The following is a 13,556-nucleotide window of genomic DNA, read 5'->3' on the forward strand; positions in this document are numbered from 1 at the left end:
AGGGAGGAAGTGAAAGATGGGCAGAGCGTAAAGTAAAGAGGAGAAGGGAAGGCGGGCAGGCAAGCGAGGCAGGGGAGGGAGCCGACAGGGCAAAGGCAGAGCGGAGGCCGGGGGCCTTGGACTGAGTGTGGAGTCAGAGGCACTGCTCTTGTCACGGGAAGCACGGCCTCCAAATAAGTTTCTGCTGCCTTTGGTTTGCTGCTCTAGAAATAAGAGTGACCACTTCTGCTCTAGAAATAAGCCCATCCACCCATTTTAAGAATGAATGCTTGTTTCCCTTGGAACTCCGAAGAGTTTGTGGTGACAGAAGGCAGGGCTTAAGTTTGAGGAATGTTTTTCGTGTGATCTTAGTCATAGCTTAAAATTGGCTAGCTCACTTTTTCCCATGCTCCTGCTGGTGGCCTTAAAGAAGGAGGAATGGTCCCCCTCCCTGGGCGCCTAGCCCACTGCTTTGTATCAGACCCGCAGAGATTCAGATCTGAATTGCCTCCAGAGGAGAGCTGACTGGGGAACCCTACGGATCTGGAACATGACGGGCATCACCTCAGAAACGGCCTCTGATGATGTTAGTGACAGGCGAGGTCTGACAGGGCAGAGGATGAGAACGTTGATCAGACTCATGGTCTTCCCTTCCCCCTTCAATGCCATTTCCTACGCACACCCCAGCCCTGCTGGGGATCTCCCTCATCACAGGGGACTATTCTCAACTTCACGGGAAGAATACATCAAACTCTGAGCACAGGGTCAGATGTGGAGTGCAAAAGCCCCTCCCACAGTTTCTATGTCACCTCCTCTGGTAGTTATTGATATTAGGGTAGTTACTCAAGAACAAGCCAGCATCAGACAGAAAATCCCCATCCTTGGCAGCTGTGTCTTGCCGGTCCTACACATGTACCAGTTTAGTCCCCACTTCCTGAATCAGGCAAACCTTCAACTGCCTATTCCCCTTGAGGCGATGAGAGTCACAAGTCACAACAGTAGCAGAACCATGCATGGCACCATCTCCATGCATCAGGCCCTGACTACGCCCTTAAGACACAGCCTCTCGTCGAATCCTCATTAATAACTCTATGTGCTGAGTGTATGCTTATCCATTTTACAGGGAAGAAAATTGTCCTTGTGTCATTAGTGCCAGAGCTGGAATTTGAATCCAGAAACTACAAACATCCATACAATTTCCAACATGCCACTGTGGACTCCACGAGCCCATTGCCTAGTCTCCAACATAATCTTCCAATGTAGACCCACCTTAACTTTTGTGATTTAAAATCTCCTTTGATAAAACCTCTACCCCTTTGTAGGTCTCCTTTTCTAAGAGGTGGGGATTTGAGTGACTATCTGCAAGGAAAAGAGAATTTCTATGTGTGTGTGGGAGGTTGGGCTGGAGGGAGGAGGAGGAAGCATGGCCGAGAAATAGGTGGGTGCTGCCAGCCTAGAATGAGCTTATTGCAAAAGGTCAAAGGTCACTTGCCCCCTGACCAAGGTACTGGGAATGCCCCCTTTCCTGGGAAATGAATGGACAATTCAGGGGCCTGGTCAGTCACTGCTACTTCTTAGCCTTAAGCCATAAATCTAAGAAAATAATAATAAACAAGGGAAGCTCTTTAAAACTCCCTCAGCAATCTAATCTCATTGATTTTTATTCAGGGAAGATGCCAAAAATCTCCGACTTGCTACAATTTGTTTTTTTGTGAGAAACTGAAAAGAGGGAAAACTTAAATGTTTTTGCTGTCCCTCATTTGAACGTTTCTAATCCAAAGTAAACAGGGGCCCTCTGTCCTTTGTGCTGGATGGTGTCAGACACAGGGGCCTTGTCTGAGGAGCACGGTATCGGTCGGTCACAGGCCCCAGGGCACACTGAGCCCAGTGTCAGGGCGAGTGAGATGGGCCCCGACGCCTGCCGTGCCTGCAGCGGGGCAAACAGCTGATGCTCAGACTCATCTCTCCCGACCCCCAGAATCATCTCTACCTCAGCAGAAACCAGAAACCCTCCCAGCTCTCATTCTCGGCAGCTCTGAAAGCCACCAAACTGCTCACTGCCTTTCTTCCCCATAGACACAAGTTTGTCTCTTCCTACAAAAGCGAAATGAATATGTGGTATATTCATACCTGGAGAAGTAGAGAGGAGAACAGAGACTCACTCAATTTAACCACCCAGACATAAGTGTGAAACATTATGGTGTATCTCTGTTTCTCTGTTCATATATTATTAAAAATGTATATTAATATATTTATAGGGGAAGGACATTTGGATCACACTATACTATTCTCAAGGCTGTATTGTAAATAATCATCTCCCAAAATGTCAATTGGATTAAAACAATGAGGTTGTAAAAGGTGGTGGAATATAGATTAATACTTATTTGTTGTTGTTAACCTGAGGGTAAACGCATAAGCTTTAGAGAGTCTATAAATGCATATAATAATATGTACAATTTGGTACATATATAGATATGGCTATAGATACAAACATAACTCTATGGAGGGAGCAAAGAAGATAGTTCATAGTTTTCATCAGATTCTCCAAGGTATATGGCCACCAAAAACCAGGAATTTATATTAACTTGGCTTGGAGGAACATACCTAATGTAGGAAACTGCCTATAGCTGACAGGAAAGTTAATAGGTCTAACTATTCTGTAGGGCAGTGTGGGTACTCTGTGTGTATGCGGTGTGTGTGTGTGTGCTTTAAAATATGCATAAGAGCATATTTTGAAGTTAAAATAATGCAAGACCCTGTAAACTGGAGGCAGAGATAGACAAACAAATTATTACTAGAGAATATAAAGCCTGAGTGTGGGCAGGACCAAGAATATAACAGATTTGTGGCATGATAAGGTATTATTTCAAATCAGTGGGGCAAGAATGAATAAAGGTAATGAATAACAAAACCCTTAAGATTCTTCCCCACCAAATCAAATTGTATGGAGAAGGTCACGGAGCATCCTTGTTCAGTTCCTGCCTCTCATGCGAACACCTCTAACATTTTCACATGAAAGATTTTATTCTCGCCTATTTGGTATTCCTTATGTTCATGAAGTACCTATTTCTAGTTAACTAAGACCTTTTCCTACAACTATAGTGATAATTATGTTTTCTCTTTGATTTTAAAATGCAAACAAAATATAACTATGTATAGATGGATGTTAACTAGACTTATTGTGGTGATCATTTCACCATACATAAAAATATACCTAATTATGTTGTATACCTGAAACTAATATGCTATATGTCAGTTACATCTCAATTTTTAAAATGTAATTATTTATGTTATTAAAATATTACCTGAATTACCAGAAAAAACTCTACTTGGTCATAGCATATTGTTTTTAATAACATTTTGAATTTCATTTGCCTTTTTTCATCTGTGCTCTTAAGTCAGATGGGTCTTTAGTTTGTTTTTTTTTCCTTTTTGTTTGTTTTTGCTACTTTTGTTAGGTTGGGAAAGCAGAGTTACATTAGTTTGAAAATTGAATTGGGATGCTTTCCATCCTCTTTTATGTTCTGGAACATTTTAAAACAGCAAGGACATTAAATTCCTTGAGGGCTAAAGGAAATATACTTTAGAACTCTATGGAATAAGCACCTGATATGGAATAATTTAACATATTTTCTATTTCTTTTCTAATTATTGATGGGAGCCACACAAAGACAACAAGATGGCCACAGTTCATGAGGTTCCTGCTTCACTTCTTGGAGATTAGCTACGAGCCCGCGCGCGCCAACAAGGAAGCCCGCGCGCGCCAAGAGATACTCTTCTCCCCCTCCTTCCCCATTATCGTATACCAATCAGAATGTAACTCGCTGCGCCACCCCTGCTATGCAGCCAATCCCCTGCCTACAAGTATCCTATGGCCCACTCTGCCCCTGAACACTGGTGTATATCTACCCCCGTCTTACAATAAAATTCGAAGGCTTGATCAGAATACTGTCTTGCCTTCGCTCTTCTCTCGCCCCCATTTTCTTTCAGGTCGGATCCCCCTCGTCCCCACAAATAACTAAGTCCCGCTGGACGGGACAAGTGGCGCCCAACGTGGGGCCAGAGGCGCGGATCCTTCGCAGGCGGACCCCCGAGTAAGATATCGTCTGGCCAGACCCCTTCTTGATGAAACAATAGGAGACGCCTTTCGCCGCTCACGGAGGTCGTCGTCCCTGGTGAGTACCGGCCGCCTTATAAGAAAATGGGAACTAGATTAAGTAAAGAAGCGGTCTTCATAAGAGACCTAAAAAGTTCGCTTAGGGAGAGAGGAGTTCGAGTTAAAAAGAAAGACTTGGTAAAGTTTTTTATTTTTGTTGATGAAGTCTGTCCGTGGTTTATTGTTAATGGCCCCGAAATTCATCCTAAAAAATGGCAGAAAGTAGGTAGAGATTTAAATGATTATCTTATCAAAAACGGCCCTGACTCTGTTCCTGTTTCAGTATTTTCCTATTGGAGTCTTATCAGAGATATTGTTGAAAATACTGACCCTGATAAACGTCAACTCTTGTCAGTGGCAGAATATTGCCTCCGCCCCCTATCTCGGGCGGCCTCAAAATCGTCTCTTTCGAGTGATCCCCCTGCTCCAAAATCAGCTAAATCCCCCTCCCCTAGCCTAACACCATCTTTGCTCGGTGCCCTCCACGATACCCCTCCCAAATGTTGCATTTATCCGCCTCTCCCTCGAGATTCGGACTTTGTCGATACACAAAAGGTTTTTCCGGTCGTGACTAAGAGCCAAAATAGCGAACCTTTAGATCCGGGAGACGCGGCCGAACTAGAAGACGAGGCGGCCAGGTATCACAACCCAGATTGGCCCCTTGCCGCCCCGTCGCTTAACCCCCCTTCTTACACTCCCCCTATTCAGCCTCCCAATGTTTGCGCCTCGGCCTTTTTGCCCCCGTCGGCCCCTCCGCTACCCCCTCCGGCTCCCGGTCCTGTTAGCCCCCCTACCAGCACTGAAGACCTAATAGCACAGATAGTGGAACAAAGAATAACTTGCCATCTCCAAAAATTGGTTGTCTCCCAACCAGTTCGTCCCTCATTATCTTCGCAAAGGAGCCTCTCTAAGAAACCGCTTACAGCCACAAAACCTAAAAAACTGCTCTTTCCTGTTCTTACCCGGGCCTCCGCCCGCTCTGGCCCCACCTCCACAACACGTAGCCCGGAAGAGGGCGATCTTGAAAGCGATGGTGAAGACGCCCCTGCTGCTCAGGAATTAGAAAGTGAGGGAGAAGAGCAGGCTGAGCCAGAGCCGGCCGAGCCTGCCGATGGCCCTAGAGAATTTCACAAAATCCATTTCAAAAGCTTAAAAGAGCTGAACGCGGCCGTTAAAGCTTATGGCCCCAATGCCCCTTTTACCCTTTCTGTTCTTGATTCGCTGTCTCGAGGAGGACATTTACTCCCAGGTGAATGGCTGCGTATAGTCCAGGCTGTGCTTACCCGTGGTCAGTTTCTAACTTGGAAGGCAGATTTTGCTGACCGCTGTCAGACCATCGCTGCTGCCAATGTAAAAGACCCTCATTCCCCAACAGCGTCCTGGACGTTTGATAAGCTTACGGGACAGGGCAGATATATCTCTGAAACCAGGCAGCAGCGCCTTCCCCTTGGTCTTTTATCTCAAGTGAAAGATGCCGCTTTGGGCGCTTGGATATCACTCCCTGCTTCCGGGACTGCTAACACTCCTCTAACTAAGATCACTCAAAGCTCGCAAGAAGACTATAGCGAATTTGTTAGCAGACTGTTAGAGGCCGCCGAAAGGACCCTTGGTTCCGCGGCTGCCAATGATAAGATTGTAAAACAGCTAGCCTATGAAAACGCCAATTCGGCATGTCGAGCCGTCCTCCGCGGTAAGACTCGAGACAAAACTCTTGATGAAATGCTGAGAATGTGTAGAGATGTCGATCCTTTTACATCCAAAGTCCAAGCCCTTTTAGCTGTAGGTGCCGCTGTTCAGACTCCCCCGGCTTCTTATCCTCCTTCCTTCCCCAGGGGCGCACCGCCTATGCGTAACTGCTTTAAATGTGGACAGCCAGGCCATTTCGCTCGCCAATGCCCTACCACAGCTCCTCCTCCTAGAGTTGGGACAGTCCCCGGTATTTGCCCTCGCTGCCATAAGGGGCGGCACTGGGCCAAAGAGTGCCGTAACAATCCAACAAATCCTTTTTACAGTACCACAAATCCTTTCACCCCCCCTTTTCAGGGAAACGGGCTGAGGGGCCAGCCCCGGGCCCCCCAGCCAATTCCATTTCAGCCGGCCTCGGGGAACAGCCTAGCTGTAGCACTCCCGCCCTCTATCGGGCCACACCCGGGAGTGCAGGACTTGACCTCTGTGCCTCCTCCTCAACAATATTAACGCCTGAAGAGGGAGTTACAATTATTTCCACAGGAATTTATGGCCCACCTCCCAAAGATACTTATTTTCTAATTTTAGGGCGAGCTTCCACCACAATAAACGGCCTTATTGTCCACCCTTCCTTAGTTGACAATGACTATACTGGAGAAATAAAAATTCTTGCTAGTGCTCCCCGGTGCCCTGTCAGCATTATGAAAGGTCAGCGCCTTGCGCAGGCACTCCCCCTCCCTTTAAGTACATCTCACCCTGCTATTCATAAGAAGCGAGGCTCCTCTACCCCAGGTTCCTCAGACTTATATTGGATCCAAGCCATTACTAAAGAACGCCCCACTCTTAAGCTTAAGATCCAAGGAAAAGTATTTGAAGGAATTTTAGATTCGGGGGCCGACTCTACGGTCATATCTCAGGCTTCATGGCCCTCCAGCTGGCCCTTACACGCTTCCTTGACCCATCTACAAGGAATTGGACAGTCAAGAAACACCTTACAGAGCTCACAGTTACTAAACTGGGAAGACGAAGAAGGAAATACCGGATTCATTCAACCCTTCGTAGTTCCTGGGTTGCCAGTAAATCTTTGGGGAAGAGATATCCTTTCTCAAATGAAAGTCATCATGTGTAGCCCTAATGAAGTTGTAACACAGCAGATGCTTTCACAGGGTTACCTCCCTGGTCAGGGGTTGGGCAAACTAAAACAGGGAGATCCCAACCCGATACTGGCCACGCCTAAGATAGACCGCTCAGGTTTAGGGTTTGAAAAACATTTTTCGTAAGGGCCGTTGCTCCTCCTGCACTCCAGGCAGACAAGATTACTTGGAAAAGTGATGTTCCTGTCTGGATCGATCAATGGCCCCTTACCACTACAAAATTAAATGCAGCCATAGAGTTAGTGCAGGAACAGCTGGCTGCTGGACATATTGAACCTTCTACATCCCCTTGGAACACCCCAATCTTTGTAATCCAAAAGAAATCAGGCAAGTGGAGGCTCCTACAAGACCTCAGGGCGGTTAATAAGACCATGGTCCCTATGGGCGCATTACAACCGGGAATTCCCTCTCCAATAGCCATTCCTAAAGGGTATGTCAAATTAGTAATTGATCTAAAAGATTGCTTTTTCTCCATACCTTTGCATCCTGATGATTGCAAACGTTTTGCCTTTAGTATACCCATTACCAATTGTGTAGGGCCTTCTCCCCGGTTTCAGTGGAGAGTTCTCCCACAAGGAATGGCCAACAGCCCCACTCTCTGCCAAAAGTTTGTAGCCCAGACTATAGACCCCTTTAGGTTGCTCTTCCCCACTTTGTATATTATCCATTATATGGACGATATTCTTCTTGCCGGTCCTGACCAGCAACAGCTCTATGCGGCCAGTCAACAGCTAGTCATTGCCCTCCGAGATCGAGGACTACAAATTTCCCCAGAAAAGGTCCAGGTCCACCCCCCCCAACTATTTTTAGGCTTTGAATTATTTTCTAATAAAATCCTCACTCAAAAAATTCAGTTAAAGAGAAGCTCCTTAAACACTCTTAATGATTTTCAGCGTCTGCTAGGAGACATCAACTGGCTCAGGCCTTATTTAAAGCTGACCACCGGAGAGTTAAAGCCTTTGTTTGATGTCCTACGTGGAGACCCTGATCCTTCCTCCCCCCGCTCGCTTTCATCAGAAGCACAAAGGGCATTAACCATTGTAGAGCGGGCTATTTCTGAACAGACCATTAGCTACTTCTCTCCACATCTAAGTTTGTGGCTGCTCATTTTCCCTACCCCCTTCTCCCCTACAGGAGTCCTTTGGCAGAACCATCCACTATTTTGGGTTCATTTACCAGCCTCCCCCCCTAGGGTCTTAGCTACCTATCCTCAATTAGTTGCTGCCCTCTTACGTTTAGGCCGAGAGGCAGCTCTCAAGTTGTTTGGGAGAGACCCTGAAGTTATAACCCTCCCATACAATACATCTCAATTACAATGGCTTATTCAACATGATGATGATTGGGCGATTAGCTGCACCTCCTTCCAGGGGACAATAGACAATCATTACCCTGCAGACAGATTAGTCCAGTTCCTTCAAAAGACCCCGGTTGTCTTTCCCAAAAGGACTAAAACCACGCCAATTGCTGGGGCTGTAATGGTGTTCTCTGATGGGTCCTCCTCCGGTATAGCCGCTTTCAGTATTAATGGGCAAGTTACTCGAATACAGACAGACCTCTCTTCTGCACAACTTGTTGAACTAACTGCAATAATCAAGGTTTTTGAGCTTTTAATAGATGCCCCCTTTAACCTTTACACTGATAGTGCCTATGTAGCAACCTCTGTTCCCCTATTAGAGACAGTGCCTTACATACGTCCCTCTACAAATGCTTCCCCCCTATTCGCAAAACTGCAAAAATTAATTTTAAGCCGCGATGCCCCTTTTTTCATCGGGCACATACGCGCTCACACTGGCCTTCCAGGGCCGCTTGCCAAAGGCAATGACAGGGTTGATCTAGCGACTCAATTAGTAGCCTCTGTCACGCCAGACTCACCCTTGGCTGCAGCCCAACGGGCTCATGAACTACATCATCTCAATGCTCACACTCTTAGACTCAAATTTTCAATCACCCGAGAACAGGCCCGCCAAATAGTTCGACAATGTCAAGGATGTCTAACTCTCCTCCCAGAGCCTCATAACGGAATCAACCCCCGGGGGTTAGTTCCAGGAGAGATATGGCAAATGGATGTCACTCATTACCCTCCCTTTGGTAAATTAAAATATATCCATGTGTCTATTGACACATGTAGTGGTTTCCTATGTGCATCCTTGCAAACGGGAGAGGCAACTAAAAATGTTATTACCCATGTTCTCTCATGCCTGGCGTATCTACCACAACCTAAAATCTTAAAAACTGACAATGGGCCTGGATACGCCAGCTCTAGCTTTAAACAGTTCTGTGCGCAGTTAGATATTAAGCACGTAACAGGAATTCCCTATAATCCCCAAGGCCAAGGCATTGTTGAAAGAGCCCACTTAACCCTTAAAAACATGTTATTCAAACTTCAGTCGGGGGGAGAAGTATTCTATCCGAGAACAGGTAATGCAAAGACACTCCTAAATCATGCACTGTTTGTTCTCAATTTCCTTACTTATGACTCCGCGGGTAAAACCGCTGCTGATCGCCTTTGGCATCCCTCCACGGCAGATAATTATGCACAAGCTATGTGGAGAGATCCGATGACCAATACATGGCACGGGCCTGACCCTGTGCTCATATGGGGGAAAGGACATGCTTGTATATATGATGCCAAGGCACAAAATGCCCGATGGCTCCCAGATAGGCTCATTAAACTCCTAGACACAAATAGAGGCAGAAACAATAATAATTCCAGTCCAGGGCATATTAACCCCTGAGAAGCCTTCCCTTTCTGTTTATTTTCAGGAGGCAAAAATGAAGATATGTACACTATTGACCCTCGTCATGACCTTTCGCCCCGTTTGGACCCATCAGATTTCCAATTTCACCTGGACAGTCACCAATGAAGCAGGAGACGTCGTTTTCAGTTCTTCCACCTTAGCAAGTACCCCCCCATGGCCTGTTCTTGCCCCTGATCTCTGTGACTTGGCCGCTGGAGCTTCTGCGGCCTGGGGGACCCCAGACATTTACTTTCCTTTTTCCACCTCCCCTGAGACCTACCCTGAGGGACAATCTACCACCTCTCCTGGGTGTAACAACACCCCTAGGAGAACCTACCTCAGAGAAACAGAATTTTATGTCTGCCCGGGAGCTCATAGAGATCGAGCCCTTAACTATAAATGTGGATATAGAGACTCCTATTTCTGTGACTCCTGGGGGTGTGAGACTACGGGAGATGCTAGTTGGAAGCCTAGCTCCACCTGGGATTATATAACTGTAAGTAGGGCTTGGAATCCCAAGCCTAACTCAACTGTTACCCCAGAATGTCAAAGCACCCAATCTACAAGGGGGCGATGTACACCGCTCTCCATTACCTTTACTGACAAGGGAAAAAGGGCCCCTATTGATGGATGGCTCAGGGGACATGAATGGGGGCTAAGGCTTTATGTTTCAGGAAAAGACCCTGGGCTCACTTTTAAAATCAAATTAATTCGATCCATTCCAAACGCCAACAAGCACGTTGTCCTTGGCCCTATTGCCCCTAAGGCAAGAGACCCAAGACCTTCTAACCCTTCTCCCCTGTCTACTAGTACTGTTTTCCAGGCCTTGCTCCCCCCGGTTTTACCCTCCACAGGCGAAATCCTTAAAGGCCTGGCTAATGTGACTGCAAAATCCCTTAACCCCACTGGATATAGCGAGTGCTGGTTATGTTTCTCCCCCGTTCCCCCGTTTTACGAAGGGATAGCAGTTTTAGTAAACACCTCGGCAGACCTCATACTTACCAATGACTCCAGCAAGACTCGCTGGTCAGACCCCTCCCGTTTTTCAGAGACCTCTCCGGGTCTCACATTGACGCAGCTTTCGGGAATAGGTCTCTGTATACATAGCCCCCTCTTGCGTCTACCCCCTCAGCTAGTACCCATTTGTAACAGCTCCTTCTCACCCCCGCTGTCCTATGAATTCCTTGTCGCGCCCAACGGTACTTATTTTGCTTGCTCCTTTGGCATAACGCCCTCCGTTAACCCGCGCTTATTAATATCTAACAATGAATATTGTGTTTTAGTCATGCTCATGCCCAAGATTTCCATACATCCCACCGAAGACCTCCTTCCATATTACTCGGGCTCTACTCGCACTAAGCGTGAGCCAGTAACCGCCATTACCTTATCTGTATTATTAGGATTAGGAGCAGCTGGGGCTGGAACAGGCATTGCCTCCATAATTACTTCTAAACAACAATATTATGCTCTTAGTCAGGCTATTGATAAAGACATACAAAATCTGCAAGAGGGTTTAGACAGCCTGAAAGAATCTGTTGTCTCTCTCTCTGAGGTAGTGCTCCAAAATCGCCGAGGGTTAGACCTCCTTTTCCTGAAAGAAGGAGGTCTCTGCGCTGCTCTTAAAGAAGAATGTTGCTTCTATAAAGACAAAACAGGGTTAGTGCAAGATAGCATTGATAAAGTTAAGAAAAACCTAGAAGCCAGGCAAAAACAAAGAGAAAAGGATGAGGCCTGGTATAAAAACTGGACCTCTGCCACCCCTTGGTTAACTACTCTGATCCCCACCATCCTTGGACCCTTGGCAGGATTCTTCCTTTTAGTGTCTCTTGGCCCTTGGGCCTTAAGAAAACTGACAGTTTTTATTCAAGAGCAAGTTGACCAGCTCGTCAAGCCAGCGGTTGCTGTTCATTATCACAGACTTACAGCCTGTGATGAAGAGTCTTACACCGAGCCAACCAATGCTCCCGGTCTCCGGTTTTCAACTTTACAGGCGCCTCAACCATGGTACCATCGATTCTGGCACCGTACTTAATGTGGCCTATATGCTGGTCAGCCAGAGCCAGACATACCCCTAACTATGAGGGTATGGGCATCGAGATGAGTGCGAGACGAAGTACCGCAAGGGAGGGTTCTTCCTAGAACCTCTCTGGTCCTCCCTGAGAATACGCCTGGCTTGCATAGAGGTTGGTATCCATATGTACATAAAGCCTTGATATATTAAAGTCAATTTGGCTTTCAGCTCTGCCTCTCCTCCCTAAAAGATACCGAGAGCATTTGCAGGATGTTACCCTGCTGGAGGAGCCAGGCCTCTATTCCCTCACTCGATTAAGGCCCACCTTTCTAAAATAAATAGAAAGAGAGGAGATGATGGGAGCCACACAAAGACAACAAGATGGCCACAGTTCATGAGGTTCCTGCTTCACTTCTTGGAGATTAGCTACGAGCCCGCGCGCGCCAACAAGGAAGCCCGCGCGCGCCAAGAGATACTCTTCTCCCCCTCCTTCCCCATTATCGTATACCAATCAGAATGTAACTCGCTGCGCCACCCCTGCTATGCAGCCAATCCCCTGCCTACAAGTATCCTATGGCCCACTCTGCCCCTGAACACTGGTGTATATCTACCCCCGTCTTACAATAAAATTCGAAGGCTTGATCAGAATACTGTCTTGCCTTCGCTCTTCTCTCGCCCCCATTTTCTTTCAGGTCGGATCCCCCTCGTCCCCACAAATAACTAAGTCCCGCTGGACGGGACAAATTATTAGTCTTTTCAAGTTTCTACTTCTTGAGTCAACTTGGCAATTATGTATTCCTAGAAAATTCATTTTAATGAGATTTTTCAAATTCATTAACATTGAGTTATATATACTATTTTCTTATAGTTAAAAAATATTTTCCATATATGCTCTATCCCACTTCTCATTTCCAATACTGTAAATTTGCTGTTTTCACTTCACTCTTCATGATTAGTCTTGCCATGCTTGTATTATCTTTTCAAAGATGCGCTTGCATTTATTTTCTGATTTTTGCTTTTTCTAATTGATTTTTGCTTTGTAACCTAATATTTGTGCTTTCCTTAGGTTTTTAAAATTTCTATTTCAGTTAAATCATTTCTTCATTTAGTTTTATTATTTCTTAATAAAAATACAAAATTTGTGGCTGCAAATTTTTTTGCATGGCTTTGGCTGAATCCCAAACATTTTCATTTTGTTCTCATCACTATTTTGCAGCAAAATTTTAATTTTCTGCACATCCAGGAATAATTTTGGAAAAAAAATTTATTTTCAAGTGATTGTATATAAGTTGTCCTTTTGTTGTTAAGTTCTAATCTAATTGTAATATAGCTAATGACTTTAGCCTAAAAAGATTTTTCTTCTTGGAATTTATTAAAGATTTTTTCAGCATATGATTGTTTCTTAAATATCTTCTAAGATATTTGAAAGGAATGTCTTTATATTTGTAAAATAGAAATTCTTTATTTGTACATATAAAATTTATTACTAGGTAAGTATAAAATTATTATGTAAATTATTCAAAGTCATCATAACTTCACTTAATTTTTATACTTTTGAATGTCACAGACACAAAGAAGTGCTCAGGTTTCATGAAGTGTATCCTTTATCTGTTGCTGCATACCAAGGCACCCCAAAAGTTAATGGTTTAAAACAACTTTTTATTATTTTTCATGATTCTGTGAATCAGCTAAGTTCTTTCTTAAAGCCAAATTCAAATGGTGGATTGGATGGAGGCTGGGTTCGGGAATTGTGGCTTGTCTCTGCTCCATGTGGCTTCTCATCCTCTTGCGCGCTAGACTGGGCTCCTGCCCATCGTGGTAGAAACCAAGAG

The 13,556-nt window shown here is 45.4% G+C and overlaps 1 long non-coding RNA gene across 1 annotated transcript; it reads left to right on the forward strand.

The window, feature by feature from the left end:
• Nucleotides 1–3,641: 3,641 nt before the first annotated feature.
• On the forward strand, nt 3,642–11,213 carry LOC140843156 (uncharacterized). The gene is made up of 2 exons (XR_012120692.1): nt 3,642–4,154; nt 9,739–11,213. It is a non-coding gene; the product is annotated as an uncharacterized lncRNA (long non-coding RNA).
• Nucleotides 11,214–13,556: the final 2,343 nt, after the last annotated feature.

The sequence above is a fragment of the Manis javanica genome, chromosome 1 (genome assembly GCF_040802235.1).
Source record: "Manis javanica isolate MJ-LG chromosome 1, MJ_LKY, whole genome shotgun sequence".
Lineage (NCBI taxonomy): Eukaryota > Metazoa > Chordata > Mammalia > Pholidota > Manidae > Manis > Manis javanica.